Raw genomic sequence first — 13,249 nt, 5'->3', positions numbered from 1 at the left:
CAGCTGGCAGCCAGTGTCATATTTTTTTCTTACGTTGCACTGCAGCAAAACAACTAGCCAATCAGCAACAGTTGAATTCTTCTTCATCTTGCCGTTTGCAGTGAGTCTCAACAACAAATGCCCACAAGGTATAAATCGTGGTATCAAGCTGCAAGGCATCAGTTTCACTTAAATATCACTTAAAATATTCATTGTTTTGCACAGTTTATATCCTACCTCAGAACTAAACATCAATTCTATAATTTGATAAAGAAAATATAAGAGAAAATATATTTTGTAGATTTTGTTTTGAGAAATAAAGGAATTGTTTTCAGTCTTCAATCTCATTTTGTAAAAAAAATAAAAAATAAAAACATTAGAAAATAGTATTGTGAACCCAGTATCATAAAATGTATCGCATTATGAGTTGAGTGAATCTCAGGTTTCTGCTCTCTAGGGCACACAAGAGACCAAATTAGAAAAAATGCTACATTTTAACAAATTCATCTTGCTGTATTTCCTGCATGTGGAAACTATACTGTAGTAGTTAAGGTTAGGTAAAGCTCATAGTTATGGCAAAGAAACAAGAGAGAGAAATCAATAAACCAGTTACTGTGACTGGATTCCTATGTACTGTATACTCAGCTGATGCATTTACATCTTGCCTCTTTATTTAGGTATTAAATTATCCACTGACGGCTGTGTAAGACAAGAGAAACAGAAATAGTTGTCTCAGACTGTAAGTCAGTTAAAGGTGAAAGAAACATGACGAGGAGAGTTAAATTTCCTCTCAAAAGAGGTTATGTGTTGATGCGTTCTATTTATGACATCTACAGAGAGTGCCGGTGACGTCAAGAAAACCCACAAGGAGTCTATGTACCCAGCATACCCCAAAGGTATGGGCAGAGTCATTAGACATTCAGAGGATGGATATGGTTTCAAAACCACAGGACAAGAACAGAACAGATCAATAGGGTATTCTCATCTATTCAAACAGGCGGAGAGAAGAGATGGACTAGTTTAGGTATGTCAAAAGGGTAACTATAATGACATTTGGTGCTGACCAAATAAGTTTCTATCTATAACTTGCCCTGCGAGCTCATGAATAAGACAGAAAAGCATGCACACTGCCAAAAGTGATTGTTGACAACTGCCTTGGTTGTGTTCTTGTCTGGGGAAATAAGTCTGTGAATTGCACAGGCATGGATATAAATGCCGTTTCATTGAAGCAGAGGCACACCGACTGAGATAGGAGTTGAATCTGTTTCCCAATGAATTATGCATTGTTCCAGACCTGTATTACCATGTGCAGCACCACCACGTTCACATTCACTCTGAAGAAATTCATTGTCCACTGTGAATTAGCAGCACCTCTCTAATTTCCTTTCATCTCATCCACAGACAGTTTCTACGAGAGATGTGTATGCCTTTAGGCTGCAAATGACTTAATATAACAGTGAAAAAAGAGGCACGGACAGGTTCCAGGAATGTAATGTACTGTACTACTGGGGTTTTTATGTAATCAGTCTTGCTTGTGGAAAGCAAAAAGGGATTTAGGTCTACAACCAACTACAGCTTCATTACAAATGAGGTGTGTGCAATTCTTGTTTCCGACATGTGTCTCAAGGTTTATAAATGCACTTTTTTTTCATCCAGGCTCCCTATTAATTCCAGAGCCAGCGATACAATACCACAAAGAAAAGAGCACATTAGTGTGCCTCACAAGGGCAATGATACCTTCAGGGTTGCTATTTGTGGCTATGAATCTGGATCTGAGAAGACAGTATAAAAAAGCATAGAAGGGAGCGTGGGCAGGAGAGAAAACATCTTAAATTACTTGCTCTTCCAGTTCAGCCCACCACCAGATTGCTGTCAAGCTGGACTGACGTTTGATTGAAAGCGCAGACAAGACCACGGGAAACGGAGACCCAATTAGCGCGTTAGCTGGCCACTGACCTCTGATGGCACTTTTGAATAAAAGTCTCTTAGATTCCAGCCACCATTGCACCATGTGTCACTGTGGCTCAGGCACAGAGTGATGGAGCTGCAGCTTACTCCCACATTCACAGGGTACCATGAGCTTGGCTTGTAAGAATTTTTGAAAGAAAGCATAGACTATAAGGTGATAGTCTTAGGATGACATTAAGTCTCTCATGCAGATGTTGGCAATCATCCATGCTGTTTTCAGTTTAGCAGTAACACGTTTTAGTGGCTTTTAATTGAAAGATACTTATCATAAGTCATTTCATTAAATGACTTTGATTGTTTTCATGTCGCTTTGCAATTATTTGTCTTTTGTTATTACAAGTAATCCAGCGTGTTGGGTTGATGAGGCTGTGTTAAGAAAATTAATGAGCTATACATAAAAGAAAGGGCATCTTCATTCTGTCCAGTTCCTATTAATGTCACTTGAAAAAGGCAGTGTATTCTTAACAAGACTGCTCCATCCTCTCCTAGGTGATAATGTCTGTAGTCACTATGCATCTTCAAGAGGGCACGTGTCCACATGTGTGTGCATGTGAGCATCCTCACACACAAGATGAAGACATGTGAACCTGCCAATCAGATAGAAGATGATTAAGTGGCAAATCCAGGCCAGTTATCTGCCTTGTTCAGTAAAAGAACCCATCAGCCGAGAGTAAAGAGATATTATGTAGATGCAAACATGCAGGATCACCTCCAGTCCTTCCCCTCTGCTGAAGGTCGCACGCCGACAGATGACTCTGCCTTTCGTCAGGCCTTATGCCACGCACATTAGCAGGCTGAGCCAGGCCTTGCCAACATCAGCAAAAGAAAAAGGCTAGGTGCTATTGCCCTCTTGAGATAGAATGTGTCAGCCTCACACACACACCATCTACTCTACATGCAAATAGTGCAAAAACACAGAGACTGTGGGGAGGGTGTGAAGAGATAAAATGAAATTAGAAAAGACAAATAATCAAAAGTCCATTAATGACACTGTTGGATGAAACTACTGGAACACAAGCATGCATACTTGATCTTAGGCCACGCAGTAGAGAGTTGATTTATACTGTAGGTCAATTCCAGGTGATATAAAAATTACCATCACCATCTGTTTTGGCTACACTGATCAGCAGGAGCCTGAGTCATGAATAGATTTTATATTACAAGTGCACAGGGACATTGAAAAACATCTTATGTGATATTCCTTTACCTTTCCATTTCTACAAATCACAACTTACAAATACTGTCTTTTCACAACTGGTCTACTGAAGATCAGAGTACAAGGTGACCATGGGATCTTACCCAAACCAACAAAAATGTGAAAAAGTCATGTTGCGGGTAACCATGTTATCATGGTTTGGTTTTATTACTGAACTTTATAGAGGCAGGCTGCCCAGGAGAGAACGCCTTCATAATAGACGCCTGCCAGGCACTTCGTCCACAAAATAATTGGCAGCGACCACCACATGCATGTCTGCTGCGTATGTGACTTTTAAAAGTCATGTGTGTTACTGAGGTGATACATTTTGGATATCACAGAAGTCTGGATCAATCTATTAAACCAAATCAGTCCATCTTATCATCATCGTTATCAGGAGATCATCCATTTATCTATTTATTTGATGTTTTTGTTAAAACTTACTTACTGCTTAACTGTAATTAATATCAAATCCTTGCAACTTTCTCCTTAATTAGTCGATCGACAGAAAATTAATCGACAACTGTTTTGATAATCGAGTCACTTTCCAATCAAAAATGCCAAATATTACATGGTTCAAGCCTCTCAATGTGGAAAATCTTCTGCTTTTCTTTATCTCTATACTAATAATAGTTTACAAAATATAATTTGGGTTTTTTGATTATCAGTACAAAACAAGCCTTTTGAATATGTCACCTTAGGCATTTGGCATTTTTTACTTTATCTTACATTTTACAAACAAAACAACTAATAGAGAAAATAATTGGTGGATTAATTAATGGAAATACTTGTTTGCTGCAGCTCTAAACATGACTAACAAGGACCACCCACAAAATACTTCTACAAAGCATGCTTGCTGGCAACCCTTTTTGTTTTTTAATGTATTAGATTTTGGGGGAGGGGAGGCAGCTGTTAGTTGGGCCCAGCTGTCAATGATGGCTGGCAGAGATGAGAGGGGAGGAGATGATTTTGAACAAACCTGTGCATACACGGTCCCAAAGGAACAACACTTTAAAGAATTCCCTCAAAAGCCCAGATGATCACTGGATGTCTCTGTTTACCTCTGAGTCTGCAGCATATTTACAATCCCATGCACACATTAATTATGCTAAACACTGCGATGGAGATGAAGAAACCATGAAGGACTTGGCAGAATGAGGCTCAACATCAAATGTCTTTAGCAGTTTGTAATTTACCCATGGCCGATGGTTATGGAAAATTTTCTTAAGGCTTGGGTCCGAACTTCGCAAGCCCAATTACAAGAGACACCCACAAGCTGTTGTGGTCTCGTTGCATGATGTCCAAACACAATGCAACAAATTGCACAGGATAAATTAAGGTGGGATTAGGCCAGGGATTGAATAGATTATGATGTACATGCCAAAACTGCAATCCTTAGCTTGACAGAGGTTTGTGACAAAAGTGGTGGAAGAGAACTCCCAGTTTTGATGGAATGAAAAAAAATGAAAAAACAGTTTTGCTAGGCCGTATCTTCAACTCCTACAATTATTATGCATGAAGTGAAACGAGAAAAAAAATGTGAAGGAAATTGTGGTACAGCTCAGTCTAGACTACAATGCAGATTTGCTTTTCATGCTGTTCACGCCGTGTTATTTCTCAAACCATGCATTAGCACACACTGATTTCTCTGCCCTTCATTTCCTGTGTTGCAGCCTGGCTAGTACACTGTGGACTTTTGCAAGCCATTACAGAGACCACTGGAAGCCAGGCAGCATTATGCTTAATGACACGGCTTTAAGATGGACAATGAAGTCTGTTGTTAAATTGCTTTTAGTTGTACCAGCCTGGATTTTCTAAAAAAATAAATACTTTTAAAAAATACTCTCTGCCATTAGAGCATTAGCAATAGCAAAGTTATTTATTCATTAACACAACAGCCTTCTGCCAATCACAGCTTTCCTCATTTGCACTCTGACTATATATACAAACACAGAATTCCTCACATGACAAATGACATAAAAAGCCTCTTGAAGCCCTTTCATGTACAACTTCTAATATTTCCCCCTTAAAGAGTAATTCTCTTCCCAAAGCTAAAGCAGCTGCCTCCCATCTCAAGCCACTGAGTCCAGAGCTAACTAATGTGTCCAGCTTCAAAGCCACGAGCCTGAAATGTTATGATGAGCTGCATGACAATTAGACTAGCTATAAGCCAGAAGACACTGCACAGCATTCCTATTTGAACCAGTGGCGTGTTCATAGTTGGTTGGTCTGTTGGTTGGTTGTTCGCGAGATAGACAGGATACTGTTACCAGCCACTTCTTTTTCCCCTGCTTTGCTAGGTACTTCTCAGGGAGGTTGAAGTTATCCTGGAAGTACATGCTATCCAACCTGGATCCCAACCCCTCTGCGTTCAGGCTGGAGTAACTAGTGCAGTGAAAAAGAAAGCAATCCCTCACTGGCTTCCCACTTAACTTCAAACAGTGGTGGAATGCATGACTAAGCCAAAAGGTAGCCCTACCAGGAATTGAGGCCCATGAATGAGAATTTGGCCTGTGTGTCACACATGTAAACAACTGTTTTACATTAGAGACGACAGAGGTACCTGCATGGTATTCCTCAGTCTTTATCTTATCTTATCTTATCTAAATGGGTCATGTAGTAATTCAAGTATATGTATCCAACCTTTTCAGCTACTTACCTTTTTTTTTCTTTTTTTTTTTAAATTGTGTTTTATCTCTTTTCAAATCTTTAGAAGAACAGAGCCCAAAGAGAAGCTAGCCTACCTACCTTCCACCATACAAGGATGACTAGAAAACATAAGCAACAAGATCAAGCCAGGGAGGACAGCTCCCCCACAATTCAAACAGAATTTATCTTGCTTGTAAATTGGTTTTCGTCACAACTGGCTGTCAGTGTTGGCGTTTGTGGGTTTCAGCGTGTCAGATTTGACACAGCTCCCCTTCAGTAGCTGTGGGCTGTAGCTAACCACCCACACATCCCACTGGGGAGCAACCATCTTCTTCAGATCCCCTTCAACGACTTGACAACACTGATCACTCTCATCATCGTCCCCTCCAGCACTCAGGAGAGATTTATGCCTCAAGCATCTGATTGGTCAACGCATGGCTAATACCATCGTAAGAAAGCCTATAAGTGCGGTTGCCTTACTGTAACGGGAACCTGAGGCATGTAAGGATTCAGTAATGACAGCTTCTCCACATTGAAAAATATACTGCAAACCACCACCACCGAAAGTTTCCAGAGGTTAACAGCACATCATATTTGATGACATGCACAATTGGAGGACTAGAATCCAGTACTTTATGTGCCTGGAGACACTGTCATGTTTCTGCATCTCCGCACCAGTGACCAACACAGGAGCCATGCCCCGTCAATCACAAACTGACAGATCAAGGCTGCATGCCAAAAGGGACAAGGCAGCCTTTCTCTGGTCCAGGACACTTGCGAATTACAGGATTTGCACATCTTTGAATAGATGTCAAAGAACACACTCTATATGTGAAGCTATTTAACAAGAAAAGGCTAAATTAATTTGTTTACCAGGATGTGTAATGTGCAGGAGATAAAAAATGAAAGCATTTAAACATATAAACCCAATTACCTGCTCAAACAAAGAAATTCCTTCCTCACCCTCTAAAATGTGAGTAATGCAGACCTTTGCCCAGTTTATGGTATGATTATAATTTATGCCACCTCCTAAGCAGCGCTCGCAGACTGTGTCTCTTTTGTGTAGCCCCAGCTTTACGGCAGTGGAATCTCAGAGGAAGAAAAGAGCCAGTGTCATGCGGTCAGAAGGCATTTCAGTCAGATAAAAATTTGTGTCAGCACTTTCTGTCAGAGAGCGAGAGGCCAGCGTTCAGAGCTGTTAGCCTCTTTCTCAGAGGAGAGCCAGAGTTTAATGGGACTACTCTTCCACTCCATTTGCTGGCCCGCATCTTACAGGCCACAGCTGCATACATGTGAGCCAGTGACTGTCACTCTGCATACCTTTCTGCAGCCTGCGAGCTCCACACTCCCTTTAGCAGCTGACAGAAGTTGTTCAGACACACACTTAAAAACATAATGTATGTGGATGACACAATGTTAAACCCTGGTAATGAGTTTGCAGGGGTCAACAGCAGACGCCTTTGTGAACTCTTTACCTTATTTATTGGCCGAGCCAATCATTTTACCAACTCCTGGTGCTGCCAACATTATATTCATTCTGAATATGGCAGAAGCACAAGGCCTTACTCTAAAAAACTTCTTATGAAATAACTTTGGATCTGTTTCAGAGCCAAACAACAATTTCATGGCTGGCCAGTCACAAAGTAATTACATATGGCCCCAAAACGACACATCGATCAGTACTCGGGACACTTCTTAAAAATAAGACTTTTCTGACAGACATTTTCTTGAAGAGGTGACAGCACCTCTGCAGAACATATAGTAAAAATTTTACAATGAAAATATAATGAATCTATTTCCTACTTTCCTTCCTATTTTCCAGCACAAACAGCTGAATTATTTTGCGGGGCCAACTCTCCTCTCCCAAAACAGATGCATCACTATTAGTTATGTGACCAGTCTGCTTATAAAAAATTACCTTTTTTAATTTACAAACATGTTTCTTAATTACCTTGAATAACTTACAAGCTCGAGCTTCAATTAATTTAGAAAAATAGCAAAAAGAAAGCTAAAAAAGCTTTTTCCCTGCCATCATGCAAATATATTCCTTTGTTTGATAGTCTTTTTAACAAACTATGAAACATGAATCAGGTATATTTACAGCAAGTCCTAGAAATTTACAAAGAACCACTGGACATGTACATGACATGTCTAAACAAGTTCAGATGTTTTCCTAAAACATAAGATAAAATGCCAAGATGAAACTGTCTGATAAGGCAACCACACAGTAGGCCTGTGTTTTACCTTAATCCAAAAGGTTAAACAATCATTTTAAAAAGGGTATCAAAAGGGAGTTTGGCTACTGCATGAATATCAGGGGTTAAAAAAGAAAAGGACAATAAAGAGTCAAACATGCAAGTTTACCCATGTATCAATCAGAGCACCACACAAACAAATGTGCTCACAATACATGTGGCTGCTTCAAAAGGCTTTCATCTTTTTCAGACAGTTAAACAATGTATTCTTGTCATTTGTCTACTTGCAAACACAAGGTTAACAATGTATCTATTGTTCTGTGACTGTTACTTCACATGGTGACCTTGGTGTGAAGTAGCAATAAGTATAAAGGTCCCGGCAATATACACTAGTTTAAGTGCCATGAAACTTGAGAGATGACTCACCATGAGTAGACAGCAGGCAGGTCTCCAAATCCGGCTTTGAGGGCAGTGAGGCGCTACATTTCGCTAGGCTGAATCACAGTCCAGATCCCTCTCCAGAGGGGACACCCAACAGTTCTCTACAAAGGCAACCACAGTGAAATAAAGAAAAAACTTTAACTCAAGGCGAGCAACGGACTAAAAGAGCCTTGTATTGACACACAGCAGAAGCAGCAGACGCAATTTGACATCCAGCTCAGCGGCGTGGCAAGTTTACGCAGTGGACTGCCTGGCCTGTCACCGTTCACACACTATTCCAGCAGAGAACACAAACAGTGGCCGGTGATGCAAACAACATCGTTTGGGGGTATGTATAAGGGCTGGTTGTCAAAGGGCAGACTGGGACAGTAGACAGTTGTCACCCTCTTCAGGAGGTGGTTCTGACATAAAGTGCTGCTTTCAGAGTTGTGAGGCAGAGCCACTCAGTCCCTAAGCAGTCTGACCAAATGTGTCATTATGTCATTAGCTGGCGATTTAAGGACGGGGGAGAGGGGAGACTGAAATTTTTGTGTGGGAGATTTTAGCAGTCATGTGATAAACACTAAAGAAAGAGAGAGGGAGATGTGAAACTGGCATAACACGTAGACATTTGTGCACCTCATTTAGGGATCTTACCTGGTCACAAAACACATGTGGCCATCCATTGTTTGAATCCACTCTTTACATTGACATTTATCTTTCTTATTTACTTTCATCCTGTTATAAATTATTAGAAAGATTAATTAGTTAAAGCTGCATTGGCCCAAAGAAACATATGTGCAGGTTATTAGGCAATTACATAAACACAATTGGCAGTTTACCGGCTCTATAGAGAATTAATTCCACACTTTTGGAAAGAGAACATTGCTCGGTTATAAAATCAAGTTATGAGAGCAATGCTCCACTATTTGTTAAACACACAATTTCTTAAGTGTCAAAACCCAAACAAAAAAAAAGAGCATCCTCCAGAGTAAATCAGCAAATTAATTCAAGCATCACAGAGTCCTTGCACCAACCCTGAAATCTCCCTCTGTGATATCCTCCAGTGTCAGTGCAGCCGGTTTCCTCATATTTATGAAGGACAACTAAGGCGTGGATGTTAAAAGGAAGCAGAAAGTCATTCCTACATAAAAGAAGTCTTCAGACAAAACTGCAACACAATAATCAAGTTTCCTCAAGGGTGTCACATGGACTTTTTTTCCATTTTCTAATTATAGTTTGCACAATGCTCTCTGTAGGGAACACTTTATAAGACTTAATCTGGATTTCACACTGAGTTGCCAACACATTAATTAAGCTGAGCCAACCAATGGGAGTCTAAATAAGTTACAGCAATAATAACGAGAAACAGAAAGGAAGTCATATCTCCATAATTCTCAGTTTGATTTTATTATGTATTGATTATATATAGAAATATTTTTGTTCAGGGCTTTACAAAGCTTGGAGGGGGAATTTGAATAGATTCTGTGAAGCCATGGTTGGGGTAACATATGTCTTTTTTAATATAAAGTGAATAAAATGTGAAATCCCACACAGGGAATGAAATGACATCCCCTCAATCAAACTCTATTTTTGTCTTTTTTTGGATTTTCTTGATTTGCTCAAATAAAATGAGGTTTGGTGAAGCAATTTTTTTGAGTGTGTGTGTGTGTGTGTGTTTGAAGCTCTTTACGAGACAGCTTATGACTCGGGTTTAAAGAAATATGGCCACAGACTGACACAGAACATTTCCCAAGGTCAGCATCCCCTGGTCACTCGAAGCTAAAAGGGTCACAAAGGCCGGGCAGCTGTCCCCCCAGCAGATGATGATTAGAAGGGAAGCAAGACCAAAACACCTCCCTGTGCTGTTCGTCTGGTTTACAACGATATGGATTGCTCAAGCAAAAAAAAAAAAAAAGGCATTCAATTAGAAAGAGACTTCCACTGAAATCTCAGACCCATAGAAAGCCCATTCAAATCTCAAACATGGCAGAATGCGTAATTCTTCTCTGTCCACTGGGTTTCTGCATTATTAACTGAAAAGGCCAGAAATACGATCAAAACAAATTATGCGACCAACACTCTAAGTCTCCATTTCACTGATAAATATGGCATTTAAGCGTTCCCTCTCATCTCCTTCTCAGAGGCCATGAGTGTTTAAGCTTTCATGTAATACAAATCCCTCTGTGTAAAGTCTAGCAGTTCATGTTTGCCTTTTTACTGCATCAAATCACAAAGAAACCACTTCTGTGTCTCAGACTCTTTCTGCCAGTTTGAGAAATAGGTACTCAGATAAATTGGCTTGCTTAGACTAGCCTCCACGCTCAGTACAAGGTGTCGGAGATCTTCCCTGGCCATATTTTCTCTTTGTCAGAGATTTGGGATATAAAACACAGGGCAACAAGGACCAATTACTTACATAAAAAAAGATAAAAATTGTTATCACCAATTAATTAAGGCTACACAACCTGAGACAGGATATCAAAAGAACAGGCAAACATTTGTAGTTAATAAGGTGACACCTTTAATTGTGTGTTAGGTGTAAAAATCATCTTTATTCCATGTTTCAGTCTGTGGTCATACAAAAGGAAGTCAAATGCAATGAGTATAAGTAAACAAGCTTTAAAAATATCCTTCATTAAGATGCATTTCTGTGATGTACAAGTTAGACAAGAACTAACTAGAGGCTGGGAGAAGATTTTCAGAAAACAAACTTTGGCACAGTCATTAGAGGCACTCCTCAACCCCCAGCTGTTTTAGCTGCCTTCTGTACTCCTGACCTCCTCTCAGGGGTTTCATCAATGTTTTTTTTCTAAAACCAAGTTAAATACCTTTTTTGTTTAATATGTGTTTTTACTTAAAATGATCATCTATCATACTATACTTCACCATACTAACACTGTGGACTTTCACTGTTCTCAGATAATAAAGTTTATTGTTCAACTGTAAAATATTGTGCCACAGACATATCTTTATCAATCTTGAGTCTTGGATCTTCCTGGATCCAATGGATTTGATCCAACGATTCAGTGAAGGATCACATTTTTTGTTACATATTTACATAAAAAACAAAGACCGTGGATTTTTTTTATTCTCATCTATCAATATCAGCCTCCAAAAATGGCCACGTCAAATTTTCTACTGCGTGTACCAGCACAAAATTCTAAGGAACGAGGTTAGCATGTCAAGTTGCCGACCCAGGTGAACAAATCCCACAACATGGCCTCCGCCACTCCTCTGTTGCTGCTGTGCCCATGCTCATTAGCAAACACTGTGTACATACACACCCTACAACGTCCTTCAACAACTTATGTGACATCGTGCCCTGCGGCACTTTGTTTTTGTTTGCATCTGTAATCTTGAATGCTAGTGACAAGCAAAGGAGATGAAAATACAATAATGAACTGTATTCACAGCAGGTAAAGACCCACCACTGCATCACTTTCCTGTTGTCGGTTTTTCAGCTAATCACTACGGAGCTTCCAGGTGAATTTCACCCTCATTTGCATTGAGTTATTCCTCAGTGTTTTCAGAGGCGAATCTCTTGCGTACTCCGAGCAGAGTGGATTGTATCACATGTTCACGTTCAGAATATTGGAAATGAATTCAACAGGAGGTGACTTTGTCGAGCCCATTATTAGATTAGCTACACAAAATCTACCCCCAGCCTCTAAAATGGACGTGTAAGTGCTGCTCAGCTGCTTGTCCCATTACTCTTCAACGACCAAAATGCAATTCCTAATGTGACAGCCTGCCCTTTACCCCCAAACCAAGGCAACAGCCTTTTCCACCTGCTTCAGCATCCTTTAAGAACTGATGCCCTTTCATACTAGGCTGCATCTTGTATGAGAGTGTGGCTCATTAAAACATGTTGCCAATGTTGTCGTGTGGAGAGCCAGCAGAAAGAGGCTGAAAAGCACTCTATACCCTCCAAACACAAAGGTTTTGGACTGCCAATGCTGAGGAACTCAGGATATAAGCACAACCGCCTCCAACACCTACTTATACTTACTAAGAAACCAACCTCAAATGTGCTTAATGTTTTATCATAAGAAACCAAAATAGAACATCTGAGCAGCAGCCTGGCAGGTGTCTGTCCCTTAAGTGATGGGTACAGGTTTGAATGACAGTGTGTCAACCCATTATCCGAGCACACCGAATTAACAGTGATCAACTTTAAACAATAGTAACCTTCTTAACAAACACGTGCCATCTGCCGGTCTACACTCAACAAAGCACAAAAAGTCTGCAGTTGCTTTACAGCCGCTGCTATTTTCAGCACTAGCTTGATCTTATTCAGTGTTGATCAAGATGAATGAAACGTTTAGGCAAATACAGTCAGAAAGCTGTCCTGGCAGAGGGGCTGGAGCCTTCAAAGCGTGGAGAATGGGATACAGTTAGGGAGCTGGTTTAAAGCATTGCCTAAGATTAGCCCCTTTCTTAAAACCCATCTCATTACAGCAGTTACATCTAATAAAGAAGTGGGAGATGACGGGAATATTACTCCGTCCTTAATACCGCAACTAACGTGGTAGTGAAGCCTCAAGTGAAATGTGTTTCTGTCTTTCTCTTTATGTCTAGATCCCAGACAGACATAAAGCTGGAGGAGACATAAAAACTATACCCAAAGAACATACACAACAGGAGAGATGCTGAGTAAATGTGTCTGTTTATGTTATCTGTTTGTGCTCACATAGTGAAAAGATTGACAATTTCACACACCAACAGCTGTGTCGTTAGCTCTCATTACTTCTGTGACTCCATGTTAAAAATGTATGCTTCAGGGCCTCCTATGTCTTGTTGGCTAAATGAAGAGGGAACCTAATATAGTTTCCTTGGAACT

At 40.1% G+C, this 13,249-nt stretch overlaps 1 protein-coding gene across 4 annotated transcripts in view; it reads right to left on the bottom strand.

Moving 5' to 3' along the window:
- Positions 1 to 13,249, bottom strand: part of tanc2b (tetratricopeptide repeat, ankyrin repeat and coiled-coil containing 2b) — a 136,152-nt gene that overhangs the window by 112,881 nt on the left and 10,022 nt on the right. For all 4 annotated transcript variants that reach the window (XM_035660582.1, XM_035660543.1, XM_035660557.1 and 1 more), the window contains exon 2: positions 8,413 to 8,528. The gene's annotated coding sequence lies outside the window, so the exon portion shown is untranslated. The remainder of the gene's footprint in view (positions 1 to 8,412; positions 8,529 to 13,249) is intronic.

The sequence above is a fragment of the Morone saxatilis genome, unplaced genomic scaffold (genome assembly GCF_004916995.1).
Source record: "Morone saxatilis isolate NCDOM2014 unplaced genomic scaffold, NCSU_SB_2.0 Contig1, whole genome shotgun sequence".
NCBI lineage: Eukaryota > Metazoa > Chordata > Actinopteri > Moronidae > Morone > Morone saxatilis.
This window is presented reverse-complemented; position numbering and strand designations above follow the sequence as displayed.